This window comes from Cololabis saira, chromosome 22, assembly GCF_033807715.1.
Source record: "Cololabis saira isolate AMF1-May2022 chromosome 22, fColSai1.1, whole genome shotgun sequence".
Lineage (NCBI taxonomy): Eukaryota > Metazoa > Chordata > Actinopteri > Beloniformes > Belonidae > Cololabis > Cololabis saira.
In genome coordinates, this window is record NC_084608.1 from 15,386,758 (window position 1) to 15,411,636 (window position 24,879).

Consider the following 24,879-nt stretch of genomic DNA (forward strand, 5'->3'; position numbering starts at 1 on the left):
TGGTGCACTTTTTCACCTTTTTTTTCCTTTTTTTTCTCTCCTAAACACATAAATGTTCTACAGTAATAAAATACTATTCAGGAAAACCTAACTGTGACTTTAATAAATATTATCGCCATTCCCAAAGGCAGTTCATTTTCATCCCAGCTGTTTGTGCTGTGAGAATGGCAGGAAGGCAGACTGGAGTAACATTTCATTCTGCGGGCTCTAACAGAGGGATGATAGGAGAGAAATGAGTTCTGTGTGAATTGGCATTGTGGAAAGGCGTAACAAGGGTTTGAGTATGGCCACAAGCCCCACAGAGAAGGTGAAATCAGTTCAATCAGAGAGAGATGGCCTGCTGGGGTTCAGAAGACGTAGCCAGAAACTGAAGCAAAAAAATAAATATATATGTATATTATTCAGAGTTTTTGACCATAGTGGTCAGTGAGGCAGAGACCAGCTGGACCTAATATGAACTTTCTTCCGAGTTACTGGCATGGCTGGTGGAGAAGCTTCCACCAGCTGCAGCTGCACCATTGTCTTCCTCTCACTGGAGGTGGGCAGCATCTCCCGCCTGCATCCCCTCCAATAGCATGCCAAACACCAGCAATAACCGGGACACTGAGGCCAGCACTGCCGCGTGTGTCCCATGGGAACAACCAAGTAGAAACTTCATATTTTCATCGCTGTTTATGAAGCGCCAGCTGAATAAATCAGCAAGCGACCAGATATATTCGGGGTTTGTTTCACACTGTAGACTGCTAAGTAGAGGCAAGGGACAGTCTTCAGTTTGCAGAACGCCACAATGCTTTCACATCACTCTGGGGGACTTTACACTGGGGAAAGAATATTGCATCTTTATAGGATCACTGTGAATCCACAACTTGAGAGTGGAGGTGAAATGAAGAGGGGGCTCACTACCGCGTCTTTACCGCAATCTGTGTGAAAGCAGCTATTGACTGATGGTCTGGTATTAGTATTGTTTTAGCAGCACAGCATATTCAAATATTACCCACAACAGGCTTTTTGTCTACAACCTCCATCCTATTTTCTGCTTTTCATCTTCAACTACCTTGTAGAAACAGAGACAGCCTTGTGGGACTGTTTTCTAACAAACACTTCTGAATATTTGAGAATGTCACACTCAGAGATAATTGCAATCCTTTGGAGCACGGTGTCACTTTACCCCCAAAACATTGACAACTCATAATGAGTTCCCTCTAATTGACCCAAATGAGCCATGTAGCAGACAGAAATCACTTTGATAACATGTCATCACTTCCCTCTCAAAAAAACAAGACCAAAGAAAGACAATAGCACACCAGAAATTGGATGCCTCATAAAGTGCCGACTTGTCTGTCTGTCTGTCTGTCTGTCTGTCTGTCTGCCTGCAAGCTTGTGCATGATCACAACTACTACCTGCCAGGACAAATCACACATCAAACAGACTTGTAAAGCCATAAACTGCCATATATCACAGGTACAAAATATCTTGTGCATTTTTCATCTGGGTAAAAGTGCAAAGATGGAATTATTGTAAAAAAAAAAAAAAAAACAACTCATCCCTGCATCCTGTGAGGAGGTAGATGGACGGTCTGTAATTGTCACAAGAAAACAACTGTCAGCAAGCCAACGCAGCAGGAAACCAGGTATATTGGAGTGTGTGTTTACTGGCTGGTGTTTAATGAGGTTTTTTTTTTGATGGGGGGGTTCAAGAATGAAAGTGAGAGGTTGTAGTCTGTATTCGTGCCAGTATTAACTCTCCCAACCTTTGCGGTTGCACGCTCCACCACTGACTTGATGAGACGGGTATGTGCCAGGCCCTTTTGTGCTCTTTCATCGCTGAAGTGAAGGCTTGCACCAAGCAGACCCCAACACACAGGCAACCATATAAAGGGATAAACACACATACCTTACACCAGGGGTTCTTAACCTTTCTGATCTTGGGGCCCAATTTTTTCAGTACAGAGTGGCCCGGGGCCCATTAAATATTAACACTGTATAGCAGGGGTATTCAACTTTAAGAGGTCCATTTAGAGAAATTTTTCGCAAGCGAAGGTCCAGAACATCATAATAAATATATATATATATATATATATATATATATATATATATATATATATATATATATATATATATATATATATATATATATATATATATTCAAGTAGCCTCATAGTTGTATCAACATCTGCATCTGACTGTTATATTTAAAAAGTACATATTTGCCACTTAACATGTGTAACTTGAATTACACATATTTTTTTCTCTTAAAAATAAAATAGATTTTATTTTATTTTTCAAATGCTATCTTATTTTATTTCTTTACCAGCAGTTTGAATTTCCCCTTTTCTTTGTTACTTGTCTCAACACATTTTTATAATAAATGAATATAAACACATCTTAACAATTGAACAGTTTTGCAGTTTTTCTTTTTTCCCCTTAATCTTATGCCCCCACTTTCTGTTGTTCAGTGAGAGAACTGAGCTCTAATTTCTCCTGCCAGAACTTAAATCTGGGCTGGATGGTGTCAGGTTCTCATATGCATGAGAAGGTGCTCATTGGTGAGCCTGGAACGATATTTAGTTTTAATTATGTTCATTGTGGAGAAAGCTGCTTCACAGCTGTATCTGGACCCAAATATGGATGTTTTAAGATGGTCAGTTTATTTTCTGTGACTTCAGTTCAGACTTGAGTGGATATGTTTGATGAAAAACTTTGTGTTTTGTTTCAGTGGCGTTTTACTTTCGCACTTTGAACGCCACGGTCTCTGAACGTATGAGACACTGGTTTTGTCCCAGTGGGAAGACTGAACCAGGATGAATCTGTCCATTCTGGGTTGAACTTCCCTTTCCACCTGTTAGGCTTCTCATCTCTGTAAAAGTCAAGCTAATTACTTACTAAGTAACTTACTAAGTTTTATTTACATTAATAAGTTGTCAGGACTGCGCGTGTCGGATTTCATCCGAGCCTGATCAGCTGTGACGAGGACGAGCCCGCAGCTCTCTGGCCGCTGCACCCGTGTTACTTTCCGATGCTTTTGCAGCCCGAACAACAGTCCAGTCCAGCAGACACATCTACATGTACAATCCTTCAGCAGTAACGACGGAGCCGCCCGAGCGGCACCGACCTCCCCGGCCGCGGGGACGCGTCAGGATAAATGATCACGCCGGGCTCGCTCGCTCTGGGCGCAGACCCAAGTAATCGATCCCTGATCCTGGCGGATCTAAACGTACTCTGTGCAAAATGAAGGATTTTCTCTATAAATACACACCATTTCTCTTACTATTACACGTACAGCTAACTGAGTCTTCTTCTCCTCATTTGGTCGGGAGTTGCTATGCAGTCCCGCGGCCCCCGCGGCCCACACGTACAAAACTGATTTTTTTTTCGCGGCCCACTAGATGGCGCTCGCGGCCCAAGTGTGGGCCGCGGCCCTATGGTTAAGAATCACTGCCTTACACCATTTCTATCTTTTTACGCATGCATGCCACCACAGTATTGAGGAGCAGAAACAATGCGCTCATATCCACGGCAACCGCTACCGTACATAAACTTCCCTGACAGATGAAGGGAGACACAAGAAGGCATGGCGGGTATCGATGGTTGTGACGGGTCTAATTTAAGCTCACAGCTAAATATACTGTACAGTGCAACACTGGCCCTCTGAACTGTGCAGCTTCACAATGCCTTTGATGGCTCCACATCAAAGCTGGATCTCTTCGCTTTTAACTCTAATATATTAATTCACTTTCTATGTTTAGGTTCTGCTTCATATTTGCTGCGGAGATGGAAAAAAGTTAACTTGCCCCCTCAATGCATATTCATCGGAACACACACACACACATATATATGTTACAACACCTAAGAACCTAATAAGATTGTGAGCTCTTGAGATTTTGGTCGACTGACCTAAATTGCCTAAAATTATGGCATGTATTAATTTGAGAAAGAAAAAAAAAACCTTCCTGTGTAATTATGATAGCAATTACAGGTTGTGGTCCTGGTTAATACCCCCTCACTGCTCTAAATCCCCTGGAGTTACTCGCAAGAGCGCTGTCTTCATTTACTGTGTGGTCTCCATTGCCGTTGACACACCCCCCATTGGGGTGATTGCAGGCCCAAAACAGACATTTCTGTCCGTATATCTTTGTGTGTTTGTGTGACTTTTTTACTACCTTGAGGCCTGTGTGTAAAATAAAAGCACGTGTGCACAGCTGTCCCACTGACTAGCTGTGCCCATCGCTGCTGTAGCCACCGGCATGGTGAGTGTTTTAAAGCAGCAAAGTGTACTTTTCTTCATGTTAATATGTCAGTTTCGGTTGCATTTGAAGGGAAACTTAATTACTTTTAAGAAGGCTCATCTAGTACCCACGCTTTCCCATCCCTGCCGTCGGCAAAAACCAGCCATAGTAACACTGGACTCCCCTTGTACCAATTCAAAGAGCTACAATTTGACACCAGAGCCAAAGAGACTAAGAGCTTCAAGAAAGTAATGAAGAGAAAGTGCCCAAAAAAGAGATCCAACAAATCTTCCTGTCACTTAAAACCAACAGTGACTTAACCTCCGTGTCTATAGGGGGATCTACTGAGCTAAAAAGGACAAAATCTCCTTTCTGCTTCTTCAAGTATTTACTTCAGACTTCAGGGTTGAGACTCTTGCAGTTCCTCGGCCGACCGACGGAGGCTGCCTCCAAAAGAGATTCAATCTCCATTGACTCACATGTTCAAATTTATAGCAGAGATAAACATATTTACAGCCTGGTTCAAAAAATTTTGGTCATTTGCGAGTCTGTGAAAACTCTGAGGGGGGCGATTTTGTTTTTTTTTACCAGAAGAATTTTTGCCAGGAGAATTTATATAAAACAATGTAGGTAGTATAAGTCACATGACACAATCAAGGGGCAATCAAGGATTAGCTGTGAAAAAGCTATTTTCTAAGTAAGAAAACACTTATTCCACAAAGTCTAGAGGACTATTATAGACAGTTTTGCTCGTTTTTAAAAACTTTAGTCGAGAAACGTGTTATTATCCTATGGAAAAAAATATTTTTGCTTAAAAAAAGGCAATTTTGACTCAGTTTATGAATATTGTGCTTATTTCTAAGAGAGCTGTTTTTGCGGTGCAGAGTTTTGCCCAACGACATTCCAACATATGGCTTTTGAGGCCAGGAATCCAACAACCAACTCTCAGATTGGCAGAGATCTGGATTACCTTTTGAGCCAAAGCCACTTTTACTGACACCGCAGACTGTATGAGTCTGAGTTATTACATGTTCTGTCTTGTTGGCTTTCTTTGATTCGTTAACCAGTACGACTGTCCTTATTGATTAATGCATTGGTCCAATGCACTTGGCGCTCAGTTATCTCAACAAACATCCAGATTCCACAAGACGCATCACACCTCTGTGTGATGGTCCATTTCAGATAGCTCTGAACCCAGAGATTCTGTTGTAGCCTTTTACCGTGAATGATGGTTCTCGATGCAAGGATCAAGACATTACAGATATCATGATAACAATAACCTGCTGACACAACCTATTTTACTTTTTCCGTACCTAACCTTTCCATTTTCCACTTTTTCTGATTTGCAGGTGTATTATGCCTGATGAATGCACGTCTTATGCAGATTTCACTGTGGCATGCCAGATGCCAGATGATTTTTAGATAGTAATATGCTGAAACGCACATTGAAGCAGGACTATGGTTTAAATAATCAGCAAGCTGGAGGCACAAAGGGCATCTCACTAAAGCAATTTTCGAGCAGAATCTACATGAAATCTTGCAGAAGGTGTCAGCATTGCATCTCCTCAATTGATTTTCACCATCAAAGGTCATTTCATAATGGAAATACGCAAAACTGGTTAAGAGCAGGCATGGAGAATGGCACTGTGCTGCTGGAGAGGTTAAACAGTAAAAGCGGGGGAAAAAAGTGTTATAAACCTATTTCAAGCAATTGTGTAATTACTTTGACATGTCTCAGTTTTTTTTTTCAATCTCATTCTTTATGCACAATGTCAACATCAGTGGGACATTAATTACATCTGAGCACTTCTTAAAATAGATTTAATCATGTTTGTGACAAAGAATACTGTCATTTTTGTCATATTATCTGCTGACTTTTTATCAAACTATAATTAATAGTTTCTTTGGTGACAGAATACCAATGAGCCCTCCTCTGACATTAAATCATCACATGGTTAGTCATTTTTTTTGCAGTCAAGGGGAAAAAGTCAGAACACATTTAAGTGCACACATGTGTGACAGTGCCTTAAAACTGCCTCTAATTTACCAGTTGAGCACCCTTTTTGAGTTCTTCAGGATGGTTGCATGTGTAACAACTGCTGTATGTATTACTTTTCAAATGGGCTTATGGGTAGAAATGCCCAGACGTGCAAATGTCCATGAAAATGAATGTATTTCTGTCCATGTGTGTCTGCCGGTAATTCATGAGGGCACTGAGCTGCTCAGCTGTCTCAGGAGTGAAACTCAATGAAGTAAAGGCCGTCACTCTCACACTGCGCTGCTTTTCAAAAGGGGAGCAGCAAAAGTAGGGGCGACAAAGTCAAGTTTAGGGTCACTTGAGGTAGATTATTGAAGAGAGACCAGTAATAATGGGAGGAATAGAGGGACAAAGGATGGGGAAGAAATGAAAGAGAGAATGATGGGTAGAGGTTGGATGAGGTGGAATTGAGGGACATGACAAGGATAGAGGTGGCTAGAATAAAGAAGAGAAGGCTGTTAAAGCGGTTAGGCCGGAACAAAAGGAGGGATGAGCTAAGAGGAGAATGGAGAGGATTACCAGAACATGAAGGTGGGAAGAAAGAAGAGTTTTAGTCACTTGATAGAAAGCAAAGATCGACCGAAGTTGAAGCGTGGTTTGGCTATGAAGAATGCCTGAGATCTCCATAAATAACACACCACATGCCATGAAACTGCAGTTCGTCACATCGTTGCAGTGTGTGTGTGTGTCAAGAGAGTGGTCACACAGGGGTAATTGAATGAGGACATGAAAACAACGAGAGGAAAGAGTCAGGGTGAGGTGGTTTGGCACAGCTGGAAAAGCAACAGTTCTCCCTTTTAAAGAAAAATGAAATGAAACACCAAGGGAAACAGCAAGTATCTGAGGCTGCCGAGTCCAGGGAGCTGACTGTGCGTGGCCTTTCACAAGAGCCCCGGCTCCAGGTGCAGCACAGAGCAGCTCTGTTTAACATCACATTCAACGTGCCTTCCGCTTTTTTATTTTTCAAGACCACCTCCACCCCAGATGTCTCTTCCTCAGACTTTTTTCTGAGTTGTGTTTGTTGTAAACTGCAATCATATGACAGTAATCATCCGCCACCGTGTGAAATGACGACGGAGTGGGTGGGAAATGGATTCAGACGGCCCCCCCCTGATAAAAAGGATAACAGCTTGAAATAAACCAACTCACACAACAAGTATCTACAACCTCAAGACTGCTTTTACAAGCTACAAAAAAAATGTTACAGGGCAAGAAGCTGAAATTGGCCGAGGGGAAGCTTAAAGTGCTTTGTTTGCGATGCGCTCCTAACTGAGCTCATCCAGCAAACAGCTACTATTATAAAGAGGAAATTGCCTGTAAAAACGTCCTCTCAGCTACTTCATCCCCCAACCTGGGAAAAAAATGTGGAAGTGAAGGTTTGTTCTGTGAGCGGCATGTAAAATAATCTCAATAAGGTGCAAATGAGCCCAACAGGGGGATATGGCAGGGGAAGAAAAAAAGAAAGAAAGAAAGAAAGAAAGAAAGAAATGTGGGTGAGTGGTCTCTGCAGTTGCCCCAGACTGTTAATGTCTGCACTTTTTCTATTAGACACAAGCCCTCGGCTGTCTCAAACAATTATGTTATTCTTGCGGGGCTGTGAGTGTGGGTGTCTGCGTCGTGAGGCTGTGTCTGAAGGTGATAAAACAGCAGAGAGCGCATAAATAATGACTTAATGATCCCCTGCACCCTTAGCTATAATGATGAGTGGAGTTTTCCAGGCCGGGACGCTGGTGGGGGTAGGCGGGGTTGATCCACATGTGGCCTCCAGGTGTGCTTAGCTCCAACCCACCAAGGGTCTACCTACTTTTACTCTGCCTGTCTTTTTCTCTCCTTTCACAGCTGCTTTTCTTCTCTTTTTTTCTAGATTCATCCATAAATTCAAGCTTTCGTGTCCGAGCGCTAGGAATGGGCGATATTTTACCGTTCACGATAAACCGCCAAAAACATTCTCCACGGTAAGAATTTGTCATCACGCGGTAAAAACGATAAATTCCTGTTGATGGTGTTTTTGTGTAAAGTCTAAATTATGGCGATTTATGGCGTTAAATCCACGCACAATGTACGTGAAGAAAGAAAGAAAGAAAGAAAGAAAGAAAGAAAGAAAGAAAGAAAGAAAGAAAGAAAGAAAGAAAGAAAGAAAGAAAGAAAGAAAGAAAGAAAGAAAGAAAGAAAGAAAGAAAGAAAGAAAGAAAGAAAGAAAGAAAGAAAGAATGTACGTGAAGAAAGAAAGAAAGAAAGAAAGAAAGAAAGAAAGAAAGAAAGAAAGAAAGAAAGAAAGAAAGAAAGAAAAATTCCCGTTGATGACGTTTTTTTTGTAACAAACATGGCGGATCTAAGAGCGAGATAGATTTATAGTTACAAAGGTGGAGTTGAATTGGTATTTTTTTTATCGTCATTTTTATCGTTATAAATGCCAGAAATTATCGAGACACATTTTTTAGTCCATACCGCCCATCCCTACCGAGCGCTCCTTTTGTTTCCAGTAGAAAAATAAATCTCGTGCAAAAAGCTCTCTGTGTTCCAGCACGTGATACAGGCGCGTAATCTGCATTAATCAGCCCCGTCGAGTTACAGGCTTTTGTATGAGGCGAGTACGCGAGGATGTTTGAGTGACACACCGTGCAGATCCCGCCACCTAATCAGACGTGCGGCTAAATAATAGTCAAGTTGATGAGGCAGAAATAAAGGGATGAAATGTTTCTTTGGGTACTTTCTGGGAAACAATAGCTTGACAACAGTGGCGGTAAATCGCACGTCAGTACACTGCAATTAACATCCTTTACCTTCCTTCAAGCAATCATGTGCTGCAGCTAAATGGGGATATGTTGGAGACGTTTCATCTTTTTTTTGTGCCGGAGGTATTTTTAATTATTTTGCCGTCACTTAATTAGCTTCTGCCGCTTCTGAAAAGTTCAGCGAGAACTTTGAATGTCATTGACTCACACTGTAACACCATACAGCGGAAATCAAATATGAAATGACATGACTTTAATCCGCCAATTACTAAAACTGGTTGAGCTGAACTTGACAAACTTTGGATATCGGAGAGGGTGAGAGATCACACCGGCAGAATCCACTTAAAAAAAAAAAGAAGAGAAAAAAAAAGGTTTTTCTTTCTTGCAGGCCAAGAGAAAATATACTGTACATTTGAATAAGGAACTGTTGATTATGATTAACGGGGCTGGGAGAGGGGAACAGCAGGAGCCAGCGTGGGTGGGGTCCTCCACTGATGACAATGACAGGTTACAGCAGGCTTCTTTGTGACCTGCCATCGCCACTGTGTGTGTTGAATTGGCCGAAATGGCTCCGGGATGAAGAAACTGCTGTTTTTCCAGCCCTATTAACACACGAGCCCGCCCATAAAACAAGGGCTGTTAGCGTCCCCGTGTGAGTTACTGCATCCAGAGCCCGCTCCCTGACCTTCTCAACACAGAAAGGGGGCCAGTGAAAAATACTATTCCCCACTGAGAATAAATATAGTTGTGCATGTAGATGAAAGTCTTCATTACAGAAGGAGCAGGAGGGCGGACGCTTTTGCAACACGGTGAAGAAAAACGGAAAAAAAAGTCAAACGGAGAATTCTTTGCAGCTCTTCTCCTGTCTGTACAGTTCAAGTGTTTGAGCTACCAACAGAGACACTGGAGATCAGTCAAATGACCAATCTTTACACGCTCAGTTACCTCTTGAGATTCAGCTGCTTGCTGGTCTTCAGCAGCATTTTCCGCTTCACACGGTGCAATCCAACTCCTTTTCACATGCTTTTCTAAAGTCAATAAAAGAACGTTGACCTTGCAGGAAGGAATGCCCTCTTGCCCTTAGCTGTTGCAGTGAGGGGAGTACTTTTCCCCCCACGGAAAGCCTTTAAGGAGGACTGTGGAGCACAAAATAGATCGGGATGCTCCGAGGCCGTGCTTTCACAAGGGCAGAGGTCTATTTTTAATGACAACAGGAGCATTGCAACAAAGTGTTATGTACTGGGCAAGTCCAGAGGAGATGTATCCACTGCGTAGGAGTTGTATCCCTCGCTGGAGCGTTCTGCAGGGGCTTGAGTCAAAAAACAACGGTGGAGGTTTCCTGCAACAAAATCCATGTTATCCTCCGTTTAAAATGATTTGCCTGCGCTGATCTCAGCTTATCCTTGTTAGGGAAGAACGAGCCATCGCTCCCGCTTCTTTTCATCCCCTGCTGTGGTAATAAACAGTATTTAGAAAAAAAGAGGGAAAGAAAAAGTGTGTTTATGTGCATTTATATTCTTTTCTTGCATCCCCATATCTCTTTCTTTGAAAGGGTCAGCGTTAGGGTCAGGCCTGGTCAGCCGGAGGTCAAAAAGCAGGAACAAGAGCAGTATGAGAAAGTGAAACCAGAGACTTCCCTTTCAGTGGATCTGCACCCTTCTGACGCCAAGGGCCCCGACACGTGACTTCAATGTATAATAAACACTCTTAACATACTGTACGTGCTTAATATAACTCGCTTGGGTTAGCTTCTCCTATTCGACAGCCTTTTCTTCCTCAGTCAAATCTCTGCCTACACCGCGTGGCGCTGCAGGGTTTTAATGCCTCCCTGTAAAACACAAAAACACACAACACACCCCCTAAGATTTGTCCACGCTAGTGATGTGTCTGTTTTGGGTTGCATTTGTGTTTCTTCAAGATATTTTCTTTTTCTTTTTATGCAAGAACAAGAACTTTAAATAATCTACTTCGGTGCCAAGAAGCTCCGGGTCAAGAGTCGGCTCAGCCTTTGAACGTAGCTCACGTCTCTAAGGAACTCGAAAGCACAATAGACCAGGAGGAATAGAATAGAAACGTTCTCCCCTGTATTAACCGACCAACAACTGTGAGTTGGAGAAAAACAACACTAAAATACATACTCCTGGCAATACCTCCTGAGCTACTCCTTTGTCTTTTGCAATGGCAGATATCCTTATCACTGAAAACAGAGTGCCTGGCTACATTTTGCATCCCTTTATACAAAACTCCCAGCTGTGTGCAATAGTATTCAGCTCAAAATGACTCTTTCCTCTGATGAAAACATTTAAGAAAAATCAAAGTCAAGTCGGATGCAAATCAACAGCAAAAAAAAAAAAAAGAGAGAAGGTGCTCGTTGTTGGCAGACGGCCAGACAGTTTCCAACAGGGTGCTCGTTTTTCCTGCAAGTTTATTCAAGGAAGAATGAAATGTTATACAGAGGGAATAATGAGTGGTTTATTATTCACTGCTGGTGGTTTAGATCAGACCACACATCCTCCATGTGGTTTCACCTTCAGAACTGAGGCAGCATTGTGTCGTTGAGCTGCTAGACTACACATTGGCCCGGCTGCTGAACACAGCCGGGTAAAGAGCGCGACTCTAGGGTCTCATGTCTGGAGGGAGGGAGGTGTTTGCAGGAAAGGTGTTGGAAAACAATGGGTGCACTTGAAAGAGCACTTTGCCACAAAATTGTGCTCTTTTTTTGTTTTCCAGAAAAATAAAGTGTGTGTTTTTTAGTGAAACTGCTGCGTAATGGAGGTAATTTCCTCATTTTCCACTTTAACAAAATTTTTGTTGACATTCTGATTTTGGCGTGATAGACGTGGAATGTTAGCTCTCTCGATAATGAAGTAGAAGAAATATGTCTTTTTCTTGTTCTATAAATAACCAGAGGACGTGGAAAAAACTTTTTTAGCTATGGTTGTTCAGCTCAAGCTGCATGACACCCCACTGAGCTCAAGCAAAAAAAGGTCACGATGTGAAGGAGAGGGCAAAGCCTCTGTCTAAGATGAAGCTCTAATACGAGTACGGTGAGATACCGCACCATGAGAACAAGCCCGACACTGAAAATCCCACTTAAGTGGAACGATTTTAACAAGAGCTACAGGTTATTCAGTAAATGAAATTAAAGAAAAGAAAGCAGAAAAAAGCAGCTATATGGGCAAAAATGTTAGAAACAGCCTTATTAGAGTAATTCATCAATGTGTAAAATGCATTCTTCTTCTAAGAGATGGTAGAAAAGTAGCCAGTATGTTGTATTTAAACTCACACACACACAATTGGACATTTTATTCTTTTTGCATCCAACTGCTTGGAGTCGGACCGCTTCAAAGGTCCACAAGATAAATCTAACGGGCTGTGAGATTATTAACTGTGCAGCAACAAAGTTCTGTGGTGCGATTCCTTCTTTATTTATTTATTTTATCTGTCTCAGGAGTCTGCTGTAATCTTTGCTTTCTTCTGCAGAAATGTACAAGAAAAATGGGACTGTTTCTTGCGCGATCCAAAATTCATGAGAACCATTGTTTTTTTTTCTTATCCTTAATAGTATTTCAGAGTAAGTCCTAATTTCAAAAGTTGCTGCTATAAAAATGGGAAAGCGAACGAACAAAATAAAACAAAACATGCATTCATTTTGAAGCACGAGGGAGCAGAGGCAGCAGGGAAACTGAAATCTCAACAGCAGTCTGCAGCCAGAGAGGTTGAAACTGTGGATGAAAGAGTCTCCAAAATACCTGAGAGCGACTCAGGTGAGCAGATCAACAGTTGTGGATTTTGATAATGTGTTGATTTTTGGGTTGCTGACAGTGAGAGGATGCTGTTTGAAAGGATTTCTTTTGCAGTAAGCACACTGAAAATATACATGTGCAGAGGATTTAGGGGGATTATGCGGAGTGAGGAAGCATACGCCTTTTCTTCACTGTTTCTTCTCTTTTCTGCCTTTATCTCTCCCTCTCGTGCTGCCTGTGCCTTCTTTTTTTCCGTCTCTGGCCTGCTCCCTCGCTGTCGGTCCCCCTCTGAAGACCTCCAGCACTGACAACTGAGCCCAACAGACTGATGCATCTGGGAGCCGGCGCCTCCACAGAGACTCTCCTTGTAGTATTATTCCTCTCAAAGCTAGTCCGCCTGTCTGCTCGTCAATCCTTGTATATTCCCATCTCCTGTTTTGTTCCTCCCTTCATTTTTACAATAAAAAAAAACAGTCTTGGAAACTTCAGTTCTTATCTTCTATCTATTCACCTCTGTCACCCTTCTCTCTTTATATCTTTCATCTAATCTCCCTCCATACGTCTTTTCCATTCCCCCCTTTTTTTCTGCATGGCTCAACTACATGTAGTGCACTGCTTTATCTTTTAGATCTTATCGCAAATGTTCATTTAAGGTTGGATAAAAAGAATAAGGCACGCTCTCTAATTTCATTTTCTCAACCATCTCTATGGGAATCATCATCCTGCAACTTTAATATTTTTTTTTCCAGGATATTGCTCTGATTAGCCTCTCATAATATTTAAAAACTAAGAGATAAATGTTTTCATTTGCTACAGATTAAAGGATTTTTCTTTATTTATACCCTCTCACTGATCAAATTAAAGCGTCTCTGGTTGTTTGTATAGCTGCGATAGATGAATCTCCGATAGCTCCAAACACATCACATCAAAAGAGCTTCTTATGCTCCATAAAGATAAGATGCAAGTATGTACATCCAACAAGGGAATAAAACCCCTCACACCCAAGAAACATTTTAGCCATGTTACTTTCTCATGATGTGAACGCACACAAGACAAACACTCAGGCAACCAAGTGCCGGCTCTGGTAATGGCTGGTAATTTAGCTGCGACTATTCATAGCAAAGAGTGTCAAAGTCTCACAGGAGGCAGTCCAGTTCTCGCTCTCACCTCACAGGTACAAGCCGCAGCCTGAAAAGAAGAAGCTCCTACAAAAGAGAAATATATGAGCTGTGAGCTGCTATCAAATGATCCCCTCATTCACGCTTCAAAGTCATTCATCTTTCTGAGAAATACAGCGAGGCGACGGCCCAAAGAGAGGGGGAAAAAAAAAAGATCCACTTCTCCCTCTGCGTGTCTGCATGTGTGTTAGGTGACAAGTCGTGACTCATTTCAGCCTTCAAATGGCCCCGTGGCACTCAATCAGTCAATAAACAAAGACTGGCAAGGCTTCTTCACTCTTTCATCCCCAGTTTCTGATTGTAAAATCCTCTTTTCACCTCTTTTTTTCTTTGTCCCTGTCTCATCACGCCCCATCACACCCTCTCACTGCTCCTGTCCTCTTCACTTCTCTATCTCTTGCCAACCTCACACACTGACAAGAGTGCGAAGGGAGAAGTCAAATCTTAATTAAAAAAAAAAGAAATAAGTTTACAATAACCACTTCTTCTGTTGTCAGAGAAGTTTGGATCCATCTCTGTTTAACCTTTCAAACATCCTCTTGGCTTCATCCCTGGTGAAAAAGAGGCTTTGGGGATTATTTAATCGTGACCCAAATAGAGTCTCCCTCTTCTTCCTGCGCTGGCGTTATGGTTAAAAGACAGATCCCTTTGCTATTTGAGAGGAGTTTGAGGTTGTAGCGGGGAGAGGGACAGAGCTAATGTAGTGTAACAGTGCTGCCGAGTGACGGCCGGCTCAGCGGAGCTAATTCCCCCTGACGTGTGGACAGGAAACTGGATGTTTCACTCAAACCGCAGACATTCATTCTTGGATCCGAGGCAGCAGAAATAATAGCACATCAAGGATCGCATGCCGCTCGCTTGCGCCTCAGTCTGAAATCAAATTATTTCCTACACCTGCTCCTGTGATTTTTCTGCTGTTTAACATGCAGTGTGAAATTATCGCACCTTCCTCTGTCTGTTTTACAAGGATACGTCCCATCAGAGAACAGCTGTCTGTGTCTGATTACACACAAGCACCTCCACTATTTATACAACATGCACCTCTTTCCTCGTGTCTGCCTCCACCGTGTCTGTGTTTTTTCTGTGTTTTCCCATAAATCCCTTTTTTTCCCAACTGTGAACATTTATACAACACTCCTTGTAGTTGTACGTTTTTTTTTCTTTTTGAAGTGCCAAATCTTTGTCAGCTGACCTTGACGGAAAGAGATGTAGCACCAAGTGGAATCGTACAAAAATAAACAATAGATAAAAACCAGGAGCCACGGGGTTGCATTGCGCATCCCGCTTGATAACTTCCGCGCAGTTTCTTAGAAAACCATTGGGACTTTCTGCGGTGAAGACGAGAACTGTTGTTTGATGATGAACAGTCCTCTCCTTTGTGATGGACAGGCCCTCGAATCCACTGTGGGAAACCTTGGTGTTGCCATAGAAACATCACAGCATCTCACTAAATGACTGACAACAGGAGACGTGAAAAAGGAAAGAAAAAATATTTTTCTTACATCCTCTTCAACTTTCTCTGTTATGGGGAGAGGAGCGCAAATATTTGGAATCGGCGACTTCTATGTGGGTTAGTTCCCTAGACCTGCTGCCCACTTGCAATCGGAAGTGGCGGGAGGACCGAGGGAAGGAGGGAATAATGGCAAAGTGGTTGCGCTGAGTAAACAGCCTGTGGTAGTGAGAAGACAAAGCACAGCAGGGAAGAACAGTAAACCACTCCAACTATTGTTTCACTCAGTCCAAATTTACGTGCATAAGAACCATAAATCATCCACTGAGGGGAATCTGTGCAAACGGTGTTCCCCATGCAGTCCTCAGACAATAAACCCAGAACTTTTGTGAGGCAGTGTGTACAGACACAGACTGTCCGGGAGACCCATCTTGCTGGTGTGAAGTAAATAAGTAACCAAGCGCCCTTAAAGAGCACCGAGGGGGCAAAGGGTAATGACTGCTTAGTTTACACGTGCATGATTATGCCTTTCATTTTCACTCCCAGCAGGGTTCAACCCCCCTGGAGGGATGTCCATTGACAAAGGTCAACAGCTACAATGGGCTTGTCATTCATTCGGTCTCCATGGTGGCCACAGAGCTCGCAGAGGATCATTTTCATTTCTTGGTTAGGGGCTAATTGTGGAGTTTCTGCAAGTGTCAACGCCGGGGCAAACTCCCATCACAACGCAAATATCATATCGCTCTTGACTAAACGCAAGAATGAGAGACTGGTTTCCACATGACAGACCCATTAGTACCAATAGGAATGCCTGGAAGGTAAGTGTTAGTCATTTTAGTCCCTACTGATCATTAAGAGATTAATCTGCTCTATATTTGAAAACTATATATGCTTTCAATGAGAAGGTGAGTCAAATTACACATCAGAGTTGGCAGACCTTACTGATGTGCCAATCTTCCATTTTTAATCCCAAAGATATTAAATCTACTCTCACTGAGGATTAAGAAAACTATCATGTACAGAAATCACATCTGAGAGGCTAAAAATGTTCAATCATCTAGGTAATTATTATGTCCAAAGTTGTTTTTTTTCAATGCAGTATCTCTTCAGCAGCTCAACTGCGATAAAAAAAAAAACTTTTGCCAAAAGGCATAATATCACATTATTTCTTGACTCAACACTTTTGTGACCTCCCTCTCGCCCTCGATTCTTTCTCCTCTCTTCGTTTCCTGAGGGATTTTAACATTCAATGTCCAATAAAGGTCTGTGCGCTGTGAGTCTGTAGTAATTCTACTGTCTGGATTGAGGGTCACTTATTTCCACTGGTGAGCGCGGCGCGACCGATGGGACGAGTCGCAGCATTCTCAGGGGTCCTCGTGGAGGCCTTCACATCAGAGGACTGTGTCAAAAATCCTACCATGGGCACAACAAGCACCAAATACTCCGACTACCAATGGAATTAAAAACAGCATGCAGAGGATTCTACTCTGCACAAAACATCAGAGTAAAGAAAAGTACAAATAAAACATTTCTACATGGGTGCATGCCTCAAGCCTGAAAAACAATATCAGGTGGATGACTTAGTCAGCAATGATGTCCATTATATATTACACTGATGAACAGACAGAGCTGTGGGCCAACTGACAAGGGATGAATTCATATCCAGTCTGCTTTATGAAAATCATCTCCTGACGACACCATCCGCAATTTTGGGAGGGAATTTTGCAGCTTTAGTTGATATATCTCACTCACTGACAAGTACATATTTATTAATACTTTGCTAGTGATGTTTTTGTGGAAGAGCATTGCTGGCTTTGCTGGAGAAAAGCTGGAATTAAAACCAAGGACAGTTCTGGATGTCTGTCTTCAAACCGAGAACAAAGTATCTGGATGGTTTCTATACATTACAAATAAATTTCAAATAAATGTGTTCAGCTGAACAAAAAGAGGCTTTTCATGAAGACTGTAAATTATTTCCATGGCCTTTGAACATTGACATCTCTGACATAACTAAACCAAAGGAAATAAAAGGGAAATCTTTATTGTATAGGCACAATGAAGAGTTTAGCCAGTAAAATAATAGTGGCTTGGAATTACTTATAAAAGCGAGGACATGCAATCCTTTTAGAAAAAGTGCATGAAATCAATATGTAGATTAATCTTTTTTCTACTGAGAGTGAAAGAAACTGTTTTGTGTGTGTGTTTGCTTCAATGAGTGCAGAAAACATGAACCACTGAAAGTTTCGGGGATGATAGCAGGACCTAAGTATTAAGACGTGTGGGGGGGAACAGGGAGAGAAAGAAAACCCAAACACCGCTGTAAATGTGTTGATTTAAGACTTAGATGACGGCTCGTGGATACAGTGATGCACTCTGCCAGCTCCACCAAGTGGACACAAACCGCAGGACAAAAAGGAAAAGTTCGAAAACTGCTTATTTGTGTTATTGTGGGGGTTAGGACTTATTTCTAGTGCATTTCCACCGTGCACCATAATTCCAAGCATGTTAATGCAAAATCAGAGCACCTAATCGATTGAAAACTGTCAATCAGAAGAAAATCAATACGTGCAAATAATACATAGGCTACGTTCAGGGGGGATCTGGAGAAGTCTGTCTGTGACACATTTAAATACAACAGCAGATATTCACTCGCTGATATTGTAAAAGAAAATCTTACCAAGTGAGGTGCCCAACTCCCGTTCATCTAGTAGGGATCGAAGACGCGCGTGTTGTCCTGCTGGGAAGAAGCGGCGAGGAGAGGCGAAAAGGAAAGATGAGCTCAAGATGAAATATCCTCACTCAGCGATGTGTGTCTGTGTAAAACTCCCCCGTGGCTCCGCAGAGACTGAGCTGCGTCCCCTCGGAGCGGCGTGTGCCGTGTGTGCCGGTGGCAGCGCGGCTGTAACCGGACCCCGCACTGTCGCTGCATGCGCCACACACCGATACGGAGCCAGAAAGACACGGACGGAGCCCTCCAAACTTTTCCCCCCCTCAGCTAAAACGGGCAGTCCTTTGCGCGAGGAAAAAAAATAATTCAAAAAAAAAAGAAAGAAAGAAAAGGACATCCAAAAGAGCAGAGTTGAGTGATGCGTCCGCCAGGTTTCCAGATACAGCTGCGCATCCCAGGGAGCGGGTTTGGTTGGCTGAGGACTGTAGGCTGATTTATGGTTCCGCGTTACACCAACGCAGAGTGTACGGCGTAGGGCTCTACCGTACGGTGCGCGTCGCCGCGTACCCTACGCCGAACTCTACGGCGAAGGCTCTGCGTCGATTTAACTGCGCCCCCACTTTGCGCGTCCAGCAGCGAGGAGAGACGTGGCAGCGGCGCACAGCTGTCCTGCAGGTGCAGGAGAGAGACACAGCCCACCACACACCTCAGCTACAAGTGGAAGAACTCACATTTGTTCAATATAGTCAATTATACTCAGTACTCGAGTTGAAAAACAAAATCAGGGGGGATGGTGGATTTTATCATATGGGGACAGATAATTTGTGCTGAATACAAATATAATATATTACAAATGATAGCACTGACCAAAACACCTGCAGAAATACTGCAGGAATGTCATAGCAGCAGTTAAATGCAGCCTTCTGTAAGCTTTAAATATCCACTGGGCTTACATCAAAACACAACAATAAAAAACAGTTTTCTGAACTTATCAATATGCCTCTGTCCTTCACAGGATAAGTAAAATGGATCACTGCAAAAACTCAAAATCTTAACAAGAATATTTGTCTTATTTCTAGTTAAAATGTCTCATTTTAGTAAAAAAAATCTCATTACATTTAAAACAAGACTCATCACTGGAAAAAACAACAATTTTCACCTGTTTCAAGTAGATTTTCACTTGAAATAAGTAGAAAAATCTGCCAGTGGAACAAGATTTTTTTTGCTAAATCTTGTCCCACTGGCAGATTTTCCTACTTATTTTAAGTGAAAATCTACTTGAAACAGGTGAAAATTGTCATATAAGTTATTTTTCTGGTGTTATTTTTCTGGTGATGACTGTTGAAATAGCAGTAATACCACATTCATTGATGAAATGACATAAGGGATGGAAAGGGGGGATGGCAGTTTTACAGGGGGGATGATTTTGACCGTTTTTATTTCAGGGGGGATGCCATCCCCCCTCATCCCCCCTCAACTCGAGTACTGATTATACTTCTACAAGTGGGTCAATTTTAGTTTTTCATAAAAATCAGAATTTCAGAATTTATTAAAGGATAGCCCCTTGAGATGTGCCATCTCATTTTCAAGGGGTCCCAAGAAAACATACAACATTACAATACATCACATTACAGTATAGACATACATAACATAAAACATAAAACACAGACATCTTGCTCACCCCCTCCCACACACAACCCTTACCCACATAAGTCTAGTTACAAAGTAGACAAATTGAATAACCGGAACAATGAAATGAATTTAACATAACAGAGAGGGAAAAAAAATAGAAAAAAAAGGACAAAAAATACATAAATAAATTAAAAACATAGGCAATTTGTTCCAAGAGGAGAGTATAATGACAACTTAAAACAAAGAAAAGAGGTAATAGAATGCAAAAAGAGAGGAAGATCATTCCAATCTGAAGGAGCTTTAAAATTAAATTATCTTTTACCAACCTCTTTTGAAATTCTAGGAACAAAGAAAAAAGCAAAATTCACATGTCTGAGCGAGTATGGAGAGTTATATGGAATCATGAGTTCTTTTAAATATGGAGGACAGTGAAAATAAACACATTTAAAAAGGAACTGAAGCCAGTGAAATTGCCGTCTAGATTTGGGTTGCAACCAGTTCAATGAATCGTTGTAACTTTGAGCTCTACAAGACCTTCTATGAATATTTTGGTATTAAGATGGTTCAAACCGTTTTCTTTTTTCTAACCTAAATGAAGACAGTCAAGTCTTGGATGCACCAATTCCACTTTTACCTCCTCCCATACCAGGGCTTTGAATACCAGTCAAAACTTGATGCCGATAGAGTGAAGGCATCTGGCTTGACTTAAATATCACCTTCCCAGCTTTGTAAAACAGAATGAGACACATTATTATTCTGAATATGAAGAAAAGGGGAAACGGTGCCAAGAAAAACCTGTGAACCTGCACCTGTTTGGCCAGTTTGCTTATGCCCTCCGTCATAAATTTCAAGGAATTTTTGATTTCCTCCATTTCATTCTCACTTATGGGGCCTCTGTTCTTTGGTGGCATTTTGTCATTTATTACAATGGTTGGTTTCTTAGATATTAATAGTTTTCTTTTTTTTTACTGGAACTGCTCAGACGGCACGCTGAAAACGCAGACGCATGCGCACCTCAATATAAAGAAAAAACAATTAAAAATGCTGCCAATATGGGCAAAATTAAGAGTTCCTGGTGTCTGCTATGTTGGAAGCAGATGTCATGAACATTCCTCCTTTTGAATCGATTTACAGTTTGCATGCAACAGTTGACTTCCATGGTCTTACAGCAAAATGGTGATGACTGGACGGAGATATGTATATAAACAGTTATTAAAACACTTTTTGTACACATACAAAGTTAAAATTGCCTCAGGTTTGTATGCAGGGACACTATCACTTAAGAAGAACAACATGTTTGAACCTCATCAGAGGTTTAAAATAGCAGTCTGACTTAGTTCTTTTACCTCAAATGCAAACATTAATTAAAGCTGCAAGCAGCGATGAACGGGCCCTCGCACTCACGGCCACCGCCCCCCATAAGCATATCAGAAATGACACCACCCATGACTTCCTATATCAAACCATTCAAAAGTTATAGCAGAAAAAAGGGACAACCAATCAGAAGAAGGGGCGGGGCTAATTCAGGCCAATGAAGGTCAAGGACTCCATACAGAATCTGATGACACCACCCACGACTCTCTATGTCAAACCATTCAAAAGTTATAGAAGAAAATCGGGACAACCAATCAGAAGAAGGGGCGGGGCTAATTTTCACCAATTATGGTCAAGGACTCAATACCAAGTCCCATGACACCACCCACGACTCTTTATGTCAAACCATTCAAAAGTTATGGCACAGAAAAGTATTCTAGGGGGCGCTGTTGAGCCGTTAGGCCACGCCCATTAAAGCAAACCATGAAATATCAAATTTATCACCAGGCCTGGCTTGCATGCAAAATTTGGTGACTTTTGGAGAACTATCAAATATGGACCAATCAGATGAAGGCGGGCACGCTTTTTGGCATCTAGCGTCGCCACGGTAACACTTTTGAAAGAGAAAAGTAATGCGCGTAGTTGCAAGATGAAGACGTACATTTTGATGTATAACACACCTGGGTGCACGTTACGGTTCGGGCAGTATTAATTGCCGTAGGAATGGCATAAATTGCGCCAAAATTACACAATTAATTCAAAATGGCTGACTTCCTGTTCGGTTTCGGCCATGACGCCGAGAGACTTTTCTTTAAGTTGCAACATGATACAGGTGTGTACCGATTTTCGTGCATGTACGTCAAACCGTATTGTGGGGCTTGAGGCACAAAGTTTTCCGGGGGGCGCTGTTGAGCCATTTTGCCCCGCACATTAATGCAAACCATAAAATATCAAATTTTTCGCCAGGCCTGGTTTGCGTGCAAAATTTGGTGACTTTTTGGGCACGTTTAGGGGGGCAAAAAGGCCCTCCTTTCGTCAGAAGAAAAAAGAAAGAAAGAAAGAAAGAAAGAAAGAAAGAAAGAAAGAAAGAAAGAAAGAAAGAAAGAAAGAAAGAAAGAAAGAAAGAAAGAAAGAAAGAAAGAAAGAAAGAAAAAAAAGAAAGAAAGAAAGAAAGAAAGAAAGAAAGAAAGAAAGAAAGAAAGAAAGAAAAAAATTCCTACAGATACAATAGGGCCTTCGCACTGAAGGTGCTCGGGCCGTAATTACCGTTCTACTGCAAAAACATATTCTGTTCTCTCTAAAAAACAGCTCGATTCATGACATTTTGGCACCTAAGTAACATTTACTCTGTTTGCCATTTAATAATAGAGATTAATTTAACTCTGGTTAAAGACTTGTTTAACTGTGGAATCTTCCTTTCTGGCAGAAATTCAAGTATATACAAATGGCTCACATCCTCTTTACTTTCTATCGTATTTTAATTGTGAGCAACAACCCACTACATTCGTTTTTATGTAATACTTTTGCCCAAAGTGTGACAATTCATTTCCATTTCGCTGCAAACACATATTCTGCTACCACTTATTATTGCTTTGAGTCCTGATATGTCCCTCGCAAAAGTTTTTTTTTCTTTCTAAAACTTCAGTGTGATCGGATCTTCATCTAAGTCACAACAACAGAAAAAGATAATGTGCTTAAGCTGACAGCACACAAACAATTATAATTCCTCCTGTCTCACTCTCCTGTCTCCTGTAACACTGCAATAGTCATGCTGTTGGAGGAAAAATATTCAATAAACACATGAGAAAATATAATTGCGCCTTGGCAGCGTAAACACATTGTGTTTGTCTATTACTGTGACTTTGATGAAGATCGGCTAATTTTTATGCGAAAGCTGTTATATCCAAGGGCTCACAGACTTTTTCTTCCAAATGCTATACAGAATAGATCAGCTTCATGGATCTGGCCCAATATCTGATACTTCGTTTAGACAACATTGGGTCCAAACCGATTTTCCTTATTTCCACCTGCAGAAGGCATGCTCAATGAAAAAGATCTTTAAAGTCTTTCATGTTTAACTGCAACCACTGGACAGTCAAAAGGAACCCATCTGTCCAATATTCTGCAAAACGTGTCTGCAGCATCTCGACACAGCCAAAAGCCATACATCCACTAATTTAAACGGATGGGAATATTTACTGTTTTTGATGCGTCTCCAACAGAGGGACAAGGAAAGAGCAAGACAGAGAGTTACTGCTGTGTTTCTAACCCTTTCTGTATTCTAACAGTAACATCCCCAGTTCAATTACCTTTTTATCCCCTGGTGAATGAATGCTGCGAAATGAATGCTTTGCTATCAAGCTCCCAAAGCCCAAAGTGTGGCGCGCAGCTTTAGGGCTCTGACAGACAGTGGTTGTCTGTCTCTTTGAGAGACGTGCAGTAGAGTCAACAACTGCTTGTTAATACGCCTCTACGTTGAACAGCGTTGTGCCTCTGTGAATGCCGCTGCTCATGCGTACCCACATCAAAATTCAAATCAGGTAATTTTCATAAAAATGTTGCTACCCACATGGGGGAAGTAAAACTGAGATTTACATTACAAGTGGCCTGTGTGCAACTCTGGGAAACCCGTGGGTAACCTATCTCCTTCTCTTGCGATACAAGGGGGTGCAAAGGGAACAGATTTTCTGCATGTAAAAAAAAAAAAAAAAAAAACTGGTTGAAGGTTGGCCAGAAGCAGATAATGTAGGAATAAAAAGATGGAATAAGTTGTACGGTGACACGATTAACTGACTCTACACTGGAGAAAATATACTTTTTTCCATTGCAAATGCTGCAACCACCACAGCTTTCTCTCCTTGCATCAGGAATTTTGCTCTCTTCTACCCTGCATGGTTTGCTCTCCTTTAAGAATAGATATTTCACTCCCTGCCGGCCAAGTCCACAGAACTCCAGCTGCATTTCAGAGTGAGACCTCAGTTGCCTGAACTTCACACGATGAGCACATTTAATCAGTTAAAATAACCCATCAGACTCGGTGATGGCTGATTCTAAGTATTTTAACACATCTGACACAGTCTGACACAGACAGAATCACCACGCTCAATGCCATGCTACCATTCAGGTTTCCCTGGTGTTTGTGTTGCTACCTTCATTGCCCGCCATTCCTGGTTTGAAGTTGCTAGGCAACCAGACAAAATTTTGGTTTAGAAGGAGCCTCCCACATTTCACCTGAACATGCAAGATCTCATCAGAGCGAACCTGCCGTCTTTGGAGTAAAGTGCCATGAGTAGATATTGTTTTTACAGTCGCGATAAAGAAGACAGCTTGTATTTGTATGCAAAACAGGCATACCATAAAAGACAAATAAAATTTTTAGAGCAGTGCCAGGCTTTTCTGTTCATTTGTTCTTGTGTTTACTTCATGTGAGCATGTGTACTTGTAATGGATTATGTGTATGTAATGAGTTTCTGTAAACAGGGATGGAAGCAGGCCAAGCTCAACACTTTGGTGCCAAACCTCACTTGACTGTAGCCAAGACCCCATATTCCCTTTGTCAAACAGGCCATCTGTCATGCTTTCTCTCTGCCATATCAAGTCCCTGGTCAGCTCACACCTTGCAAACACAGCCAGTCAACCTGCCAGCCAGAGGGACTTGCAAAATACTCATTCCAACTGACACATTAATGTAATATTTTCCCATTTTGAGGTTGATAAATGCTTGCACACATGCATGATTGTATGCGAATGAGTCCACGTTTGACTTTCTCTGGCTGAAGGTGAGGTGAGAGTTCAGGGGAGTTAAATAGGACAGGGGGGGTGTTTTGGTCACTTAGGAGCGGAGGAACTGGGGTTTAGAATACGCAGGGGGGGGAAAGGAGGGTACATGATT

General features: G+C 41.8%; 1 protein-coding gene across 1 annotated transcript in view; it reads right to left on the minus strand.

Annotated features, from left to right (window-relative positions):
* Positions 1–18,475, minus strand: part of sema5a (sema domain, seven thrombospondin repeats (type 1 and type 1-like), transmembrane domain (TM) and short cytoplasmic domain, (semaphorin) 5A) — a 158,687-nt gene extending 140,212 nt beyond the window's left edge. Inside the window, exon 1 of the mRNA XM_061713089.1 lies at positions 18,051–18,475. The gene's annotated coding sequence lies outside the window, so the exon portion shown is untranslated. The remainder of the gene's footprint in view (positions 1–18,050) is intronic.
* Positions 18,476–24,879: the final 6,404 nt, after the last annotated feature.